Source organism: Pinus tabuliformis, chromosome 1_1 (genome assembly GCF_031772625.1).
Source record: "Pinus tabuliformis cultivar Carrire ecotype Pingquan chromosome 1_1, CPIR1, whole genome shotgun sequence".
Taxonomy (NCBI): domain Eukaryota; kingdom Viridiplantae; phylum Streptophyta; class Pinopsida; order Pinales; family Pinaceae; genus Pinus; species Pinus tabuliformis.
The window spans coordinates 433,927,846-433,943,689 of NC_142297.1; positions in this window are offsets into that span (position 1 = coordinate 433,927,846).

Genomic DNA, 15,844 nt, shown 5'->3' on the forward strand with positions numbered 1-15,844 from the left:
GTGATAATAGATTTACATGCGTTTTATGGTTCGGGAAATAATATACATTCTTCTTATGTGATTTATTACTAAGGTATAAGAAACAGAAGGGTGTTAATAATTACCTATTGGTGTAAGTAATGTGACTTTAATACCATTAACAGAGCTCTGCTACCGACAGGTGTCCATAACCTTGGCAGAGTTGTTTGTTTCACCCATGGAACCATGATCCTTTGCGTAGGTTTAGGAAATGTTATTTGATGTCAAACTGTAGGCCATTACGCTGGCTTGGTGACCAGTTAGTCATAATGCCATTCACGAGGAAGGAGTGAAAGGTGGGCAGGTCGGCTCGTGATGAGACCTTCTGTTCCAAGGGATCTTTATTTTGATGTACCTTTTGGACCATATCCCTGGTGTGATGGCCATAGTGGGAATGCCACTTCACTTTCTTCCTCATGATCATGGTAGGCTGGCTCTTGATGAGACCCCCTATCCTGCATTTGATAACTTATATAAACAAGTCATTAAAACAACATTTTTCGCTCTTTTTTCTTTCTCTTTCATAAAGTACTTTCCCATTTATACATAAAGGGTGGTTCAACACTCCTTAAGAGTAGGAATGGTGGAAGAAGTCTTAACATCTCAATAGGAACGTATAAACCCTTTGCTCTTATTCCTAAATAATAATCAAAGGAATTTGTGAAAATTTAAAAGGAACCCACATGATAAAGGTAACCAATCAGAGCAGATTTAGTGGAACAATGATAGAAAAATATAATGGGTAAGTGTGTCATTCCCTCTGTCCTCTTACCAGTTTAATGCAATTTCTTACAAAAATAGTGATTTTATAATTCGATGATTTCAGTATGTTGTGATTTTGTATCCATTGCATAAGTGCATAGTTGTGTTCCAAAAGACTTGAAAGAACAAGAACAGTAGGCATCCTTAATTTAGAAAAGCAAGGGGAGCAAGCATAAGTAAAAGGAATATGAGGATGTTGGTTTTTCAAAAAAGAAGAGCAAACGAATACAAGTGGTGTTCCTTTTGAAAAGGGAACAGCAATATCAACAATGTTGTTCCTTTGGAAAAGGAACAACAGAGATCGAAAGTGTTGTTCCTTCGGAAAAGGAACAGCAGAGAACACAAATGTTGTTCCTTTGGAAAAGGAACAACAAAAATCAAAAGTGTTGTTCCTTTGGAAAAGAAACAGCAGAAAACACAAATGTTGTTGTTTAGAAAATCTTCGGCAAAATCACATAACCAATCTTTTGTCGACGCGTTTCGAACCAACCAGTGTGGTTCATCGTCAGGACAAGTTGAAGAACCAATCCGGCTTAGCTTGATTAAATAGAGTGTACAGAGACTCCAACAGCTAATTTTGACCAAAAAATCCTAGTCAAACCACTAATTAGTTATTAACATCCTTAGAAATAGCTAAAACAGGAAATAACGGAATTCATTTTCTAATTTCAAAAACAAGTAGATATAATTCATTATTATTAGCCCAAATATCCATATTTAATATTTTTTATTTTATAATGGTCATTAATAAATTATATAAAACAAAAATTATTCAATATTTATTAATTAATATATTTATAATTCTTAAATACCATTAATATATTGGTCTGATTATTCTCGTTGCTCTTATTAATCTTATTCAATAATAATTTGTTAAAATTTTTATATTTACTTAATAGAAATCATTTTTATAGTTTTATTTTATTTTAAAATTATTATCATATATATTTTTTTTATTCTTAAAATTGGCCTATAATTATTTGTTGAGCCCTTTCTAATGTCCATATTTAATATTATTAAATTATAATGGTCATTAATAAATACAAATAAATGGTAATAACTTACTATTATTCTTAGAATTTAGTTACATTAGGTGATTGTGTATTTATTAATTAATGGTCCACTAGTAAATATATCATTTTTATTTATCATTATAATGGTCCATTCGGAACTAAATTAATGAGTTATATATAATAATATATGTCTATTAAATAATCTATATTGACCTAATAGTTTATAAATAGTAATTTTTGTTAAATCATTATTATTCTTAGAATCTAGTTACATTAGGGAAATACCATAATTGGGGGTGGTTAAAGCATAACTCATAATCTTGGTATATCATATACTTACTTATAATACTTTCTTATTTATCCTATAAACCTACTGGTCAAATAATTCATTAAAAGTCAATATTAATTCACTATTTATTTATTCCAATAAAAGTTAAAATATATTATTATTTATAGGGTTTTAAAAAAGGGGGGTTTTTTAGACATAAGTTAACGGGAATTTCAATTCTAAGGTTATAGTAAAATATAAATGCATAAATAATTGAAATTAAGGAAATATAAATCTGATTATAATATACCCAATAGTATCGTAAACGGGATAAGGTTAATACAATAATTAGCCCGAAATTTATTAATAACTTATTAATACCTCAAACACTCCATAATGAAAGGACTAATCCGCCAAAAGCAAAACTAAAGGAAAGGGAAGACAGAAACCCTAAGACCTAACAAGAGGGGAATGAGGAGGCTAGGAGGACAAGGCTGGGACCCAGCAACTGCTAATCTTCCAGCCAGCAGAGAACACAAATGTTGTTCCTTTCCAAAGGAATAGCAAAACATCAAAAGTGTTGTTCCTTTGGAAAAGGAACAGCAGAAAACACAAATGTCGTTCGTTTGGAAAAGGAACAGAAAAAAATAATCAAAAGTGTTGTTCCTTTGGAAAAGGAACAACAGAAAACACAAATGTCATTCCTTTGGAGAAGGAACAAAAAAAAATTCAAAAGTGTTGTTCCTTTGGAAAAGGAGCAGCAGAAAACACAAATGCCATTCCTTTGGAAAAGGAACAGCAAAAATGAAAAGTGTTATTCCTTTGGAAAAGGAACAACAGAAGTCAAAAGTGTTTTTCCTTTGGAAAAGGAACAGCAAAAGCACAAGGTAAAAAAAGAACAACAAAGTTAAAGCAAAATGAACGACTGATCCAAAAGGTGTTGTTCCTTTGAAAAAGGAACAATAGAACAAAAAAGCTATCCCTTTGAAAAAAGGAACAACAAAAAATAATAAAATTGCTACTGCTCCGAAAAGTAACAACAAAGTTTTGATACAAAAATATGTAAAAAATATGATTCAACAAAACAAAGAAATTATGTACAAAGTGTAAAAAGAGATAAATCACTTAATGAATCGAAGGTGAGATAGACTTCTCTCCTTCCCCCAAAATTTCCATATCAGAGTCTTCGCGTAGCTGCTGGTAGAAGGACTCCCGAGTAAGTGGTTTGCGATAAAGTCGAACTAGGTGGCCATTTGCCTTGAAGGCATATCCAGAACCATCAATAGTGATTAGAGTAAGAGTACCATTGTCATGTACCTTCTGAATTTGGTATGGTCCCAACCAACGAGTCTGAAGTTTCCCGGGGAAGTCCTGAAACCTGGAATCGTACAAAAGTGCCCAGTCCCCTTCGTGGAAGACTTTATTTTTAGTGAGAGCATCATGCCATTTAGCTGGATGCTGTTGGATTAGTGTAGTGTTTTGAAGTGCAGAGAGCCTAATTTCATCCAGCTCATTGATCTACTGTAATCGATTAATCTGTGCCTCAGTTAGAACTAAGCCAACTTCTTGTGCTATTCGCAATGTTTGGATTTCGAATTCTATGGGAAATATGGGTTGCTTTCCAAGCACTAATTGATAAGGTGAGTAGCCGGTGGTGCTTCTCCATGTTGTTCTGTAAGCCCACAAGGCTTCTGGTAGTCTTGCAGCCCAATCTTGTCTATGTGACGCAATGATTTTTGTTAGGATTGCTTCTATTATTTTATTGTTGCTTTCTACCTGACCATTCACTTGTGGGTGGTATGGAGTAGTGATTTTATGCTGGATATGATAGTTTTTTAGTGTTGTAGCTATTTTATTCCCAACAAACTGTGGTCCACCGTCTGTAATTATATCTCTTGGAAGGCCATAATGCACAAATATATGGAACAGGAATTGTATGACAAAATCCTCTGTAGCTCTCGGTAATGCCTCTACTTCAACCCATTTGGTGACATATTCTGTTGCCACCAAAATATATGTTTTCTGGTTCGAGGATGGGTTAATTGGTCCAACCAAATCAAGGGCCCATCACTCGAATGGTTCAATGACTAGATGTGGGTTGAGGGGCATCTCATCGGACTCACTAGGATGTCCTACTCTTTGGCAACTATCACAGGGTTGGACGAATTTCTTTGCATCTTTAAAAATTGTGGGCCAATAATATCCTATTTGCAGCACTTTATGTCCAATTCTGCGATCGGCGAAATGTCCGCCACATGGTCTGTCATGGAAAGCTTCTGAAATGTCAAAGATTTCATCCTCCCTAACGCATCTCCTAATATGCATATCTGCCCCTGTGTGGAACAGGTAGCCTCCAATCCAAGAAAATCGAGCACTCCGCTGAACAATCTGTTTCCGCTCATTAGGGGTTAGATGTTTCGGTAATTTACCTACTGCTAGGTAATTGGCAACATCAGCATACCTGGGTGTTTTAACAGTAATAGCAAACAAATGTTCATCTGGGAATTGATCTTCAACTGTTGCTGCGTCAATTGGCTTTGGAATTCGCGAGAGAAAATCAGCTACAGGATTTTCTTTTCCGGGTCGATCCTTGATTGTAATGTCAAATTCCTGCAATAAAATCAGCCATCTACTTATTCTACCATTTATGATAGTCTTGTTTGCTAAATATTTTATGCAGAATGATCTATATACAAGATAACAGGATATCCAGTAATGTAATGTCTGAACTTATTGACAGCATGTATTACAGCTAGAAATTAATTTTCAGTAACAGTGTAATTTAATTCAATAGGGGATAAATTTTTGCTAATATAATAAATTGTGTATGGTTTTTTATCCTCTTCTTGCCCAAGGACTGCTCCAATGGCTGTATCTGAGGCATCTGATGATATTTGGAATGGAAAATCCCAATTTGGTCCTCGAAGTATTGGGGCTGTGGACACAAGCTTCTTCAGATTTTGGAAAGCACGTTCATATTTTTTTTTCCAAAGAAAATCAACATTACCTTTTAGTGCATACAAAGGTGTAGCAATATGTGAAAAATGTTCTATAAACCTTCTATAATAACCAAAAAATCCAAGAAAACTGCGTACCTCCATTTGAGTCGTAGGAGTAGGAATAAGCAAAATTATTTGGATTTTGGCTGGGTCTACCTGAATGCAAGCTGCTGAAATATAGTGTCCTAGAATAAGACCTACAGTCATCATCATATAGCATTTTTCATGGCTTAAACAAAGCCTGGTATCAATGCAGCATTGTAGGACTTTTTCCAGTGTATGCAGTGCTGGATCAAAATCATCTCCATACGGTGTAAAGTCATCCATGTATATTTCAAGTCCTTCATTTATTAAGTCTGCAAAAATGCCGAGGATAGCCCTTTGGAATGTGGCAGGAGCATTGCATAAGCCAAAAGGTAAAACTCTGTAGGCAAATGTTCCCCAAGGACAGGTAAAAGTGGTTTTGTCTTGGTCTGTAGGGGCAATCTAAATCTGATTATATCCACTGAAGCCCTCTAGGAAAGAAAAGAATTTCATTCCTACCAAAGTGTCTAATACTTGGTCAAAGAATGGAAGAGGGAAGTGGTTTTTTTGTGTTTCTTTATTTATCTCTCTGTAGTCCACACAAATCCTCCACTTCCCATTCTTTTTTGGTACCACCAAAAGTGGAGAGACCCATTTACTATTAGAGATAGGGTAAATGAAATTGATATCTAAAAGTTTTTGCAATTCAGCTTTTACCACTTCTATTAAATGGGGATTAAGTCTCCTTTGAGGCTGGCGAATAGGTCTCGCATCTTTTTCTATGTAAATGTGGTGTGTACATAACTAGGGATCAATTCCTTTCATATCAGGGTAGTCCCATGCAAATGCTTCTTTATATCTCCTCAATAATTGGATGAACTTCATTTCTTGTTCGGAGGTGATGTTGGCATTAATGTTTAAGGTTTTTCCTGGTTCAATTTCCACAAATTTACTATTTGCAATAGAGGTAACAGGTATTGTTTGATCATGTGTATCTTTAAGGGGATCTTCTTCTGATTCGTTATCAAATGCTACCTCTATCATGTGACATTGTATGCGGGATCTGAGTTTAGTTTGACTAATAAAATTATTAATGGCATCGTCTTCTATTTGGTCTTTGACATCAAGTGCCTCCTGTATAGTTAATGGAGATCTAATGTTATCAGTAAGGTATGATATAGGCTGCTTATTAGTTTTGATTATTGTGACACTTGGCTGCGCTGGAGGATATAAAGCTAAGTTCTTGATATTTGCTCCTCTGATTATGGTCATATTGCCTTGGCGGCAGCCAATATAAACATCAGCAATTGCAAGCCAAGGTCTACCTAAAATCAATGGATGTCCATCAAGTTGGTTTTTGGGATTTATCATCAGAAAATAGGATACTCCCAGGAGTCAACAGATACCATAACATCATGTAGTGTGCCTTCTGGCCTAACCACAGATTGGTCAGGCAATTCTAGTAAAGTAGAGTTGGGTTCTACAGATGTAATGCCTAGCTTTTGGCAAGTAGTAGTTGTTAAGATATTGATTGCAGCTCCTAGATCAACTAAGGCATTGGGAAAGGTTTGACCATAAATTTGTATGGTTACTATTGGATTTCTTGGGTCTTCGTATTTAATGGGTGTTTCTTTTCCTAATAATAAGTCAGATAGAGTGCCAACTACTTGGACTCTTGGATTGTTTGTTATATTCCTCCTTGGTTTCTTTATACACAATTCTTTGATAGTCTTTTCATATATTGGGATGTCTCGAGTGGCTTGGAGTAATGGAATTTTTATGTACAAATTTTTTAATTCTCCAAGAAGTTCAAAATCAGGATATTGTGTAGGTCGAGGTATGATTAATCGTTCTGGGAACGGGGGAGAGGATGTGGTTGCTTGATTATGAGATTGTTGTTTATTCACATCCTCTTCTTGTGATGGTTTTTCTCTAGGTAACTGATTTTCAACATGAACTGTCTTGTCTCCCTTGGTTTCAATAATACGCCCAGACCTTAGTTGAAGATCATTACGCTCCCTCATATCAGATCCTATTTCTGGTATTTCTACTGTTTGGATAGATTGGACCAGTCTGTTATTTGCGTTAGGGTTGGGTTGGGCTGAGAGTTGCGGTCTCAGGTTAGACTGGGGGTTTTGTTGTAAGGCTGGCAGTGTAGGTTGTGGTAGCAGAATGGTTCCTACTGGCTGATGCATTGGTCTTTGCCAGTTTGTCTGCCAGGCTTGATTTTGTGAAGTAGGAGGGGTCCATTGTGCTGGGTATGCATTACTTTGCCAATATGGTGGGGCATAGGGAAAATTCGGCCAATTGGATTGGCTTGCTTGATTCAGCCACTAGGTTGATGAAGGAAATGCTTGTGGTGACCAATTCGGAAAGGGGGGTTGAGGTTGATTTTGCCACATATTATATTGTTGAGAATTATACTGTGGAGACTGAAAAGAAGAAGTTGGGTCTAAAAACATACCAGACTATCGTGGCTGCCACTAACGGCACTGATTGAGCAAATACACTGATCCTGGCTCTTCTTCTGCTTCCTTGTATACTGCTTTTAATCCAGGAAGTGAGGGACAACTTTCCGTAAGGTGGTGTTTTGTGCAAATGGCGCAAATTTGGACTGCATCAAGTGGACACTCCTTATGGGTATGTTTCTTCTTGCATCAGGGATAGAAGATTGCCAAATTCTGTTCTGCCTCCACTTGCTTTTCTTTGGCTTGCATAATATCAAGTTGTGTTGTTAGTGTCCCTAGTATATCAGTTTTAAAATTTTCCAATAAATTTCCAATTTCTGCACGCGTTACTCCTTCTGCCGAAATTTTATTATCTCTTACAAACCGATCATGTTCTTCTGATTTTAGTCTTGTGCTTCCTCTTGAGCTCCTGATACATAAATCAATAATGTCATCAAAATTTTCCTTATAAATATCTCCTTTTCCCATATTGTTTAGTGTTTCAATCCATTGTTCCTTCATACCCCTAATTAATGTTGTTTTTAACACATTATCAGGTAAAGTAGTGATGCATATGGAGATCTTTGAATATTATACTGGAAACGTTCCACATACTCCTCTAATGTTTCATTTGGTCTAGCTACCATCTGGAATATTTCGTCTTTTAGTTCTCTAGACCTGCAATAGTCCTGATATTTTCTTAGAAAAGATTCTTTCATTTGATCCCAGTTATTTATAACACCGCCACCTAGTCCCATGAACGATCTTAAAGCAACTCCTTTTAATGTGGAGGGAAATGATTTCAGTTTCTGGGGGTCGGTGGTGTAATGATATCCCCTACACAGCACATCAAATTCAAATAGGAATGCATCCAGATCCTCTGATGTAAGACCATGGAATGTAGGGATATGCCGAAGAGGAGTTTCTTTCATGGGTGCATTCGCTGCGGTATCCACGATGGGGTATGGCAACATAGATGTTTGGGTGTTTGGCTGGTTTTGGGGCATTTGGTCAAAGATATGCCAATAACCTTCTGGGATATCTAGGAGGGTATTCCTAGGTTGAGAGGGAATGGCTTTAACAGGAATGGTTTTAATAGCACTTCCTTTATCTAGGATAATGAGAGTGCCTAATATCTGAGGAGATTGAGTTTCTTCAAAAATGATTTTTGTAGCACTTCCCTTATCTAGGCTACTCAATGGCTTAGTTATCCCAAGAGGAGACCTAGGTTCCTCAGTTTCCCCTGTCTCTCCTCTTCCTTCACAAAGATTGTTGAAATTCCCTTCTTGCAATAGTTCTGGAGTAGAATTTTCAATTTCTTCAAAATCCTTCTCTTCAGTTTGACTATGCACCTCAACAAAGGCTACGGATGGTGATCTTGTGGTCTGAAGGGAACTAGTAGGTTATCTAGAAATAACTTTTCTGGGTCATACTAAAGGCTGAGATTCTGCTTTCTTAAAAATTTCGTCTATAAAGATTGATCGGCCAAGGGTCACTGACCCCTTAGCTTTTTTTGGCTTGGGTAGAAGTTTGGAATTATTTTTTGGCTTTTTCTGCTTAGTCATGCACACACAAGTCAACTGCTAGATTCTACCCAAACAAAACAATGAAAAATCTGCAGGAAAGCGGGTAGAGGAGTAGGGTTGTTACATGCTCCACACATAGGTTCTTACCTTTCGTTTTTAAAACCCAATTCTTCCCTAGCAAGATCTTACACGACTCTGAAAAGAGACAAATGGCTACACTTTTTCCCCGGCAACGGCGCCAAAATGTCGAGCTGTAAAAAGGGTCTTTTTCACCTCTAATTACCTCACATTAATTTTTCAATCCAGGAACGTTTTGTTATTTCAAAGAGTGTCTTAGTCTGAGGCTATCATTTTCTAGAGTAGTTCTAGTAGTATAGTGCTCAAAAATACAAGAGTAAACAGATGCTTGTTTACAGCAATCTACTTTTAAAGACTAAACCACACATTCAGAAAACTAAGCAATTTATCAGTCAAGGGTTCAGTAGCAGTAACTCATCCCTTTGTAAACTGATGGGACCAAAGGAAATCAGGGAACATATCATTGATCTCGGAGCCAGATAGTAAATGTCAATGACCACTATAGTCTCAGATTGTTCTACACACCGAAGCAATAATAATGTGAATGACAGGAAATGGAACAGCAGATAAGAAATGGAACAACAACTAGGAAACTGTAACAATAATTAAGTTTAGTAAGCAACAACACCTTAGTCTACAAGATCAAATGCAACAATCATGTCCCACAGAAATCAAATGGCAATTCTCTACCTTTAAAGATGAATCGAACAACACACAGAAATGGAACAACACTGATTAATAATGGACTATAGAACAACGCTTGAAAGCCACACATATATGCACACGGCACACCTTAATAGTAATCTGATCTTGGTAATCCAGTTATCAATCTTAGTTATAAAGAGTACGATTGTATTTCAGAATGGAACAACAACGTCTATAGATTCAACAATCGCAAGGAAATATAATCTCTAAGATGAATTCAGTAATACCAATGAATAAGTGTACAACACAGATACTCTGTAATTGAACAACAATAGTATTCTGTAAAGACCAACAATATTATATCAGCACTTAAAGGAACAGTAATACATTGCAAAGTTAATATAATGGTTCTGTGTTCAGAAATGATATTACTCAGTAAATCAAACGTAGCAGAGCTATGATGTAAAATAACGAAACATATCAGATTACCGAATGGAGCTGATAAGAAAAACCATGCATAAACCAAAAGTAATAGTACAGGAGAAAGTGTTCCTCCAGGGCTGGACCCTTAGCCTCCAGGGGCACGCCGCTTGAAGTTATTCCAGGATCAAAGATGAAACAACAACCAAGTTTATATTAATGCATAAGATAGAATTACAGCGGATCACTTCTCAGCGAGAGTTGATGATCAAAGTCTCAACTTTAAGAGAAATTACATAAAAACTTAACAGGCTATCCCCCAGGCTAACAGTGCTGCCCCATTTTATAATGGCGAAGGCGGAGATGTATAGGTGCAAAAATAGTTAAAGCAGCAATCCCTCAGGATCAAAGGATCCTAAGGGATTCACCGAACCATTGGCTCTCAATTATCTCTTTACTTTCTTGCAACGAGCCGATATCTCCATTTCCTTTCCTGGGTTGATACACTTTGATTTGGTCTGCCTTTTTTGCATGCGGTTCCCCGTCAAAGGGACATCGGTTAACCTAGCCTTGTCCTTTCCTTTGGAATGGTTGTCTTTCGTTTTTCCTTCTTCTTGCATAAGAAAATGACAATTGTTAGTGTTTTCGTTTTGAACATTAACCTTACAGGTTTTATTACAATTCCTTATCATCTACCTAGTTCATGATGCAAAAGGTTTGTAAGTTTTAATGAAAAGATACTAAAATAATCACGAAAAACATACCTTCTTTAGTACTCCACACTCACAGTGACCAGAAAACCAGAGATCAGGAACATGGGTTGGAATGCATCAAAGGAGGATAGAGATGACCTAGATGGAGTTGGTGAAAGGGTTCCTTTCCTACAGATCCAATGGCCCTACAATAACACATGCACCTACTTCTCTTTTAAATTGAAAAATATTACAAGTAAATGTGGAAAAGATGAATTAAATTTGGAAAAATATCTAACTAATGATAAGAAGTTGATCTACACAATGATATACCTCCTAAGCTACAAAATTCACATGTGAAACAAAACAACAAATGTAAATCTTTCCAAGAAATAAAAAACAAATTATCTAACTAATGCAAAAACTTAATTTATGCATTGAACAAGAAATCACACTTTGTTTTTGGGTTGTGATAGTGGGGTCCTCTAATGATGTTCCCATGAGAGAGATGAGATAGGGATCAGAGTCATATACTTTTTCATGGATTTTACTCAACTAGACTCTAGCAACTAATTAACCATTTGAGATGAAAGAAATATGAATAATAAACAACTAATCAACCTTCAAAGCTAATAGAAATATGAATAAACTTCTACTGAACAACAACAACTAATCAAAATTCTAGGATAAGAGAAATATATATACACAAGAGTGACTTAGGTTGCTAGGGTTAGGCCCTAACCCAAGAGCTTCAATCCTCTGAATTAACTTAGTGTTGGACCAAAACAAAGTTTCTCATTATCATTCCAAAAAATTCAAATACATCATCAAAATAATAGTCACAAGTTCTTCAGCTCAATGGCCTCTTAGCTACAATAAAACTTTGATTCCTAATGAATTCCTTAGCATGTTTATTTATGCAAAGGGGAGCTACCAATAACTCCCTTGAAAATATGGATATTGGCCTCCCTAACTCGAGAATAGGTGGATCTAGATCTTCCTTGACTTGCACTGGCTCGACTAAAATGAACTCAGCCTACTTGGCTGCCAATGACACTGAGTTGATGGGAGATAGAGTAGGGATGTTTGACTAATTGGAGGAGTTCAAGAGGTGGAAAACCTCCTAGAATATCTCTTTTTGTCTACTGTAAGTTATTGTATTCAAATTAACTCAAAATTTATCCAATTACTATATTTACACATATTAGGCCACATGAAATAACAACACATATTAACCCCTCACACTAAGCATAATATAACAAAAAATTTAGATAAATGTGAGAAACATATAATTTAAAAAGATGGAGGATGGAATTGTGACCCATATAACATACCTATTGATGAGCCTCATCATCACCACCCAACTGAAACTATTGGTCATCCTCTGAGAAACTTAGTGAGCAACTTAGTCATCTATGTCCATTTCCTTCATGGCCCTGGTGACCTCTATGACATCCCAAGGTTCTGTAGATGGTGTGCCTTCCTGAGGTTAGAATCCTACATTTCTCTCTGTGTCTACCCACTACTTCCTTTCCTCTTCTTCATTACTTCTTGTAAACCCAACAACAATGGTGGACTTAACTTGAGACCAATCCAGTAGACCTTCAGTATTTTCATGGCCCTTTTGTATAGAGGTGTTCCTTCCAATGCATTCCTCAACCCTTCAGGAGAGTGATACTCCCTGATCTAGAGACTATGTGGAAGGGCATTCCATCTTCTTTGACATGCTTATTGGATCTCTGTCCCTAACATCTTGAGAATGTAATCAAAGTGGGAGATGGCCTGCTCTTGGGTGGCAAGGTATCTAGGTGCTAGCTTAACATCACTGGAAATGACATTGTGATTACTCATTACAACCATGGGACTTATCTGATCTCCCTTGATATAAAGGGGTTCTTTTTCTCCTTTTGATAATACTCTCTTCACCTTCTTAGCTTTGGCCTCCTCATGAGTCATCCAAGATGTAAAGGCAATCAGCTGCAAGTCTCCCAACTTTGCATTAGGATCTCAAACATTCATGTCAGTTAAGGTGAGCTTGTGTAGGTAGAACTTAGCTAATTTTACTTTGTCTTCTATGCTACTCTGATCACACAACTCAATGAATTTCCTATAGTCTTGGAATGGAATGGATCAATGTTGTGCTATGGTCTTGATATGGAACGACATCCATTGTTCTTTGAGGAAAAATGAAAAGGACTTGGATGGAAGTGTACACTGTAGTTCCTCCATCGAGAGGCTTGCCATTTTGCCCAATTTGGTTTCATTCTCTTGCCATTTCTTCCTCAGCCACCTATTTTCTGTTTGCAGTTGTTCTCTCATAGTGGACTCTCTTCCCCTTAACTCACTCAACTCCTTACCCATTTCTAGGAGCTTTTCTTCCATGAGGCCCACATCTTCCACCTTCTTCGATTTGGTAATTTGCATCCATCTATGGGTTCTTCCTCTTTCTTCTTCAATTTCAAACAAAAGTGGGACTACAAATTTTTGTGGGATCATTTTGCCTCCTTCAATGAAATTCTAATAGAAGATCAAACTAGGTTGTGGGCTAGGCTCCTGTAGCTCCAGGAAATCCTTTTCACATTTTCTTGGGGAATTCGCCCCCTCCTATCACTGTTGTGTTTCCTTTTACCCTTATTGCTTCTCCTTCGGCTCTTCCTGTAGAATTTTGTGCTCTTCCTATAGTACCTTGTATGTTTCCTGTAGGAGGCTCTATTTTTCTTGTAGCTTCCCTTTTCCTTTTTGTTGGAGTGTGGTAGGTGCCTTTGGTTGTTTAGAAGGGGTTCATCTAGTAACAATGCTACTTTCATATGTTATGGGAGTCTTTGAGATGGCTCCAAGAGAGGTGACCTCATCAAATTTTCTTTTAATGGGTTCTAGCTCCTCCCTTTTACTTGTAGATTCTTCAATTTTAATAGGAACCTTTGTGGGAGATTGAGGCTTCCCTTGTTTAATTCTATTGCTTTTCCTTGGAGTAGAGGGGAGTTTGATTTTGCCTTTTTTTTTTAGGTTTTATTGGTGTACTCAAGGCAGTTAAGATAGAAGTTTCATCCTTTTTAGTGGGTCCATCAGACAAACTTGTTTTCTCTGGGGACATCTCTTCTTCTCTAGATGTAGTTGTTTTCTCAGAGCCTGGTTCTTCCCATTGCTTCTCCTCTTCTTCTTCATTTTTATCTTTCTCAGATTCTTCCTTTCTCTCTAGTTCCTCCTCTATTTTCTCTACCTCTTCCTCTTCTTCCTCTTATGCCTCTTCCTCTTATTCCTCCTATGTTCTTCCTCTTCTACCTCTCTCCCTCTAGTACTAGAGGTTGGGGACTCACCAAGTGTGAGGGTTTGAGTTTTAAAGAAGGCTTCTCTATCCATATCCCTGAATTTGGACCAAAGGACAAGAATCCTTAGTTTAGTCAAAGCATCTTCCACTATCACTTTGATGAGGCCATGGTGACTTAGGTGTTGTTGCTTTCCCTCTCTCACCTTTTGGCTCATGTCTATAATGGAATGTAGGAGGAAATAAGGCACACTGAGTCTTTGGGCTATGGGCAATTCTTCTTGTAATCTTAAATCATGGAGCAGCCTAAACTGGTAGCCATAGACTACACTGAGTCTTCATTCACAAGAGATGAACTTAAGGATATGGTAAGCAACCTCATCGCAGGGATATGGTAGGCTCTCCCTTCTAAATCCATTTTTATGTTAAATAGTTTTTCATTAGAAGTGAAGAAGTTCTTCTTGGAAACGGTACTGTTGGACTTGTCTTCCTTCTCCATGGGATCCCTAGGGGAAGGGTTGTTGCCTTGCTAATTAGCTTAGGACTGATAGAAATGGATAATCCCCTCATCAAAGTGGTGGCACCAGCTCTTGTTTGATAGTTTAAAGCCATGGAAAATTCAAAGGTGATGTCATCATCATATCCCTTTAGTAGCTCAAAGAAACCTAACCACTAATGCCTTCTAAAAATGTCTAATACAGGGGGGTGAAGGTGAATTATCTTAGTGTCTGTAGACTCACTCATATTGAATTCCCCTCCCATATTCTCTTATTTATTCAACTAAGTGTAGGGAGGTTGCTTTCTGTGATAGATACGATGTGGAAATCAATCCAATTATGTATATTTCCTCTACTCTATAGCCAGAAAATTTCTTTTAATCCACAAGATGATTGATATTATTATGAGAATTCAAGGTGCACCAACATGTAAATTATGGAAAGATGAATGAGAGGGGTTGCTTACTTTTCACCACATACCTAGTATAATGATAATTCAAGACCAAATCAACCATTGGTAGCATTCTTTCACTCTTGGAGGCTTCCTATAGTAATTTTCTGGGCTTCCTATACCTTCTTGTAGCTGCCTCTCGTAGAAATGATAGAGTAGGGTTTGACTCTCCTTGATGGCTTCCTACACTCATCCTTACCTTAACTTATTTTTAAAGGAGCAAAGATGCAAGAGAATTTGAGCCTTGGTACGTTATAGGCTATTTTTGGCTAGGGCTCAGAGTGTTGTGATGACTTGGTAGGAGTACGAGTTTTCCTCATTTGGACCACTCTCCCACTTGGAGTGATCATTCCCTCATCCCTCGTAATCAACACCCACTCCTTATTATCTGATCTTGACTCATGTGACACTCCCATGTTTCATGATGAATGATAAATCACGTTTTGTTCATTGACTGAGGGTGGCCAAGTTAATTGGCCACCTCCAGCTTATAAAAAATACCTTACCTCAACATTCATACATTTTTCATTATTTCACACACAGGGAGGATCTTATAGGTTACCATACCTGTGCCTACCTTGTGTTTGATTGATTCATGCTAGAGTGTTGGACCTTTGTGTTGTTACCCAAGGAGTTGTCTTGCTATATTTTCTTCTCATGTGTATACTTTCTTTACTCCTATGTGTTTGATTGCTTCTGTTGCTATGTGTGTAGGTCCTTGTTGTTACTATTATAAAGT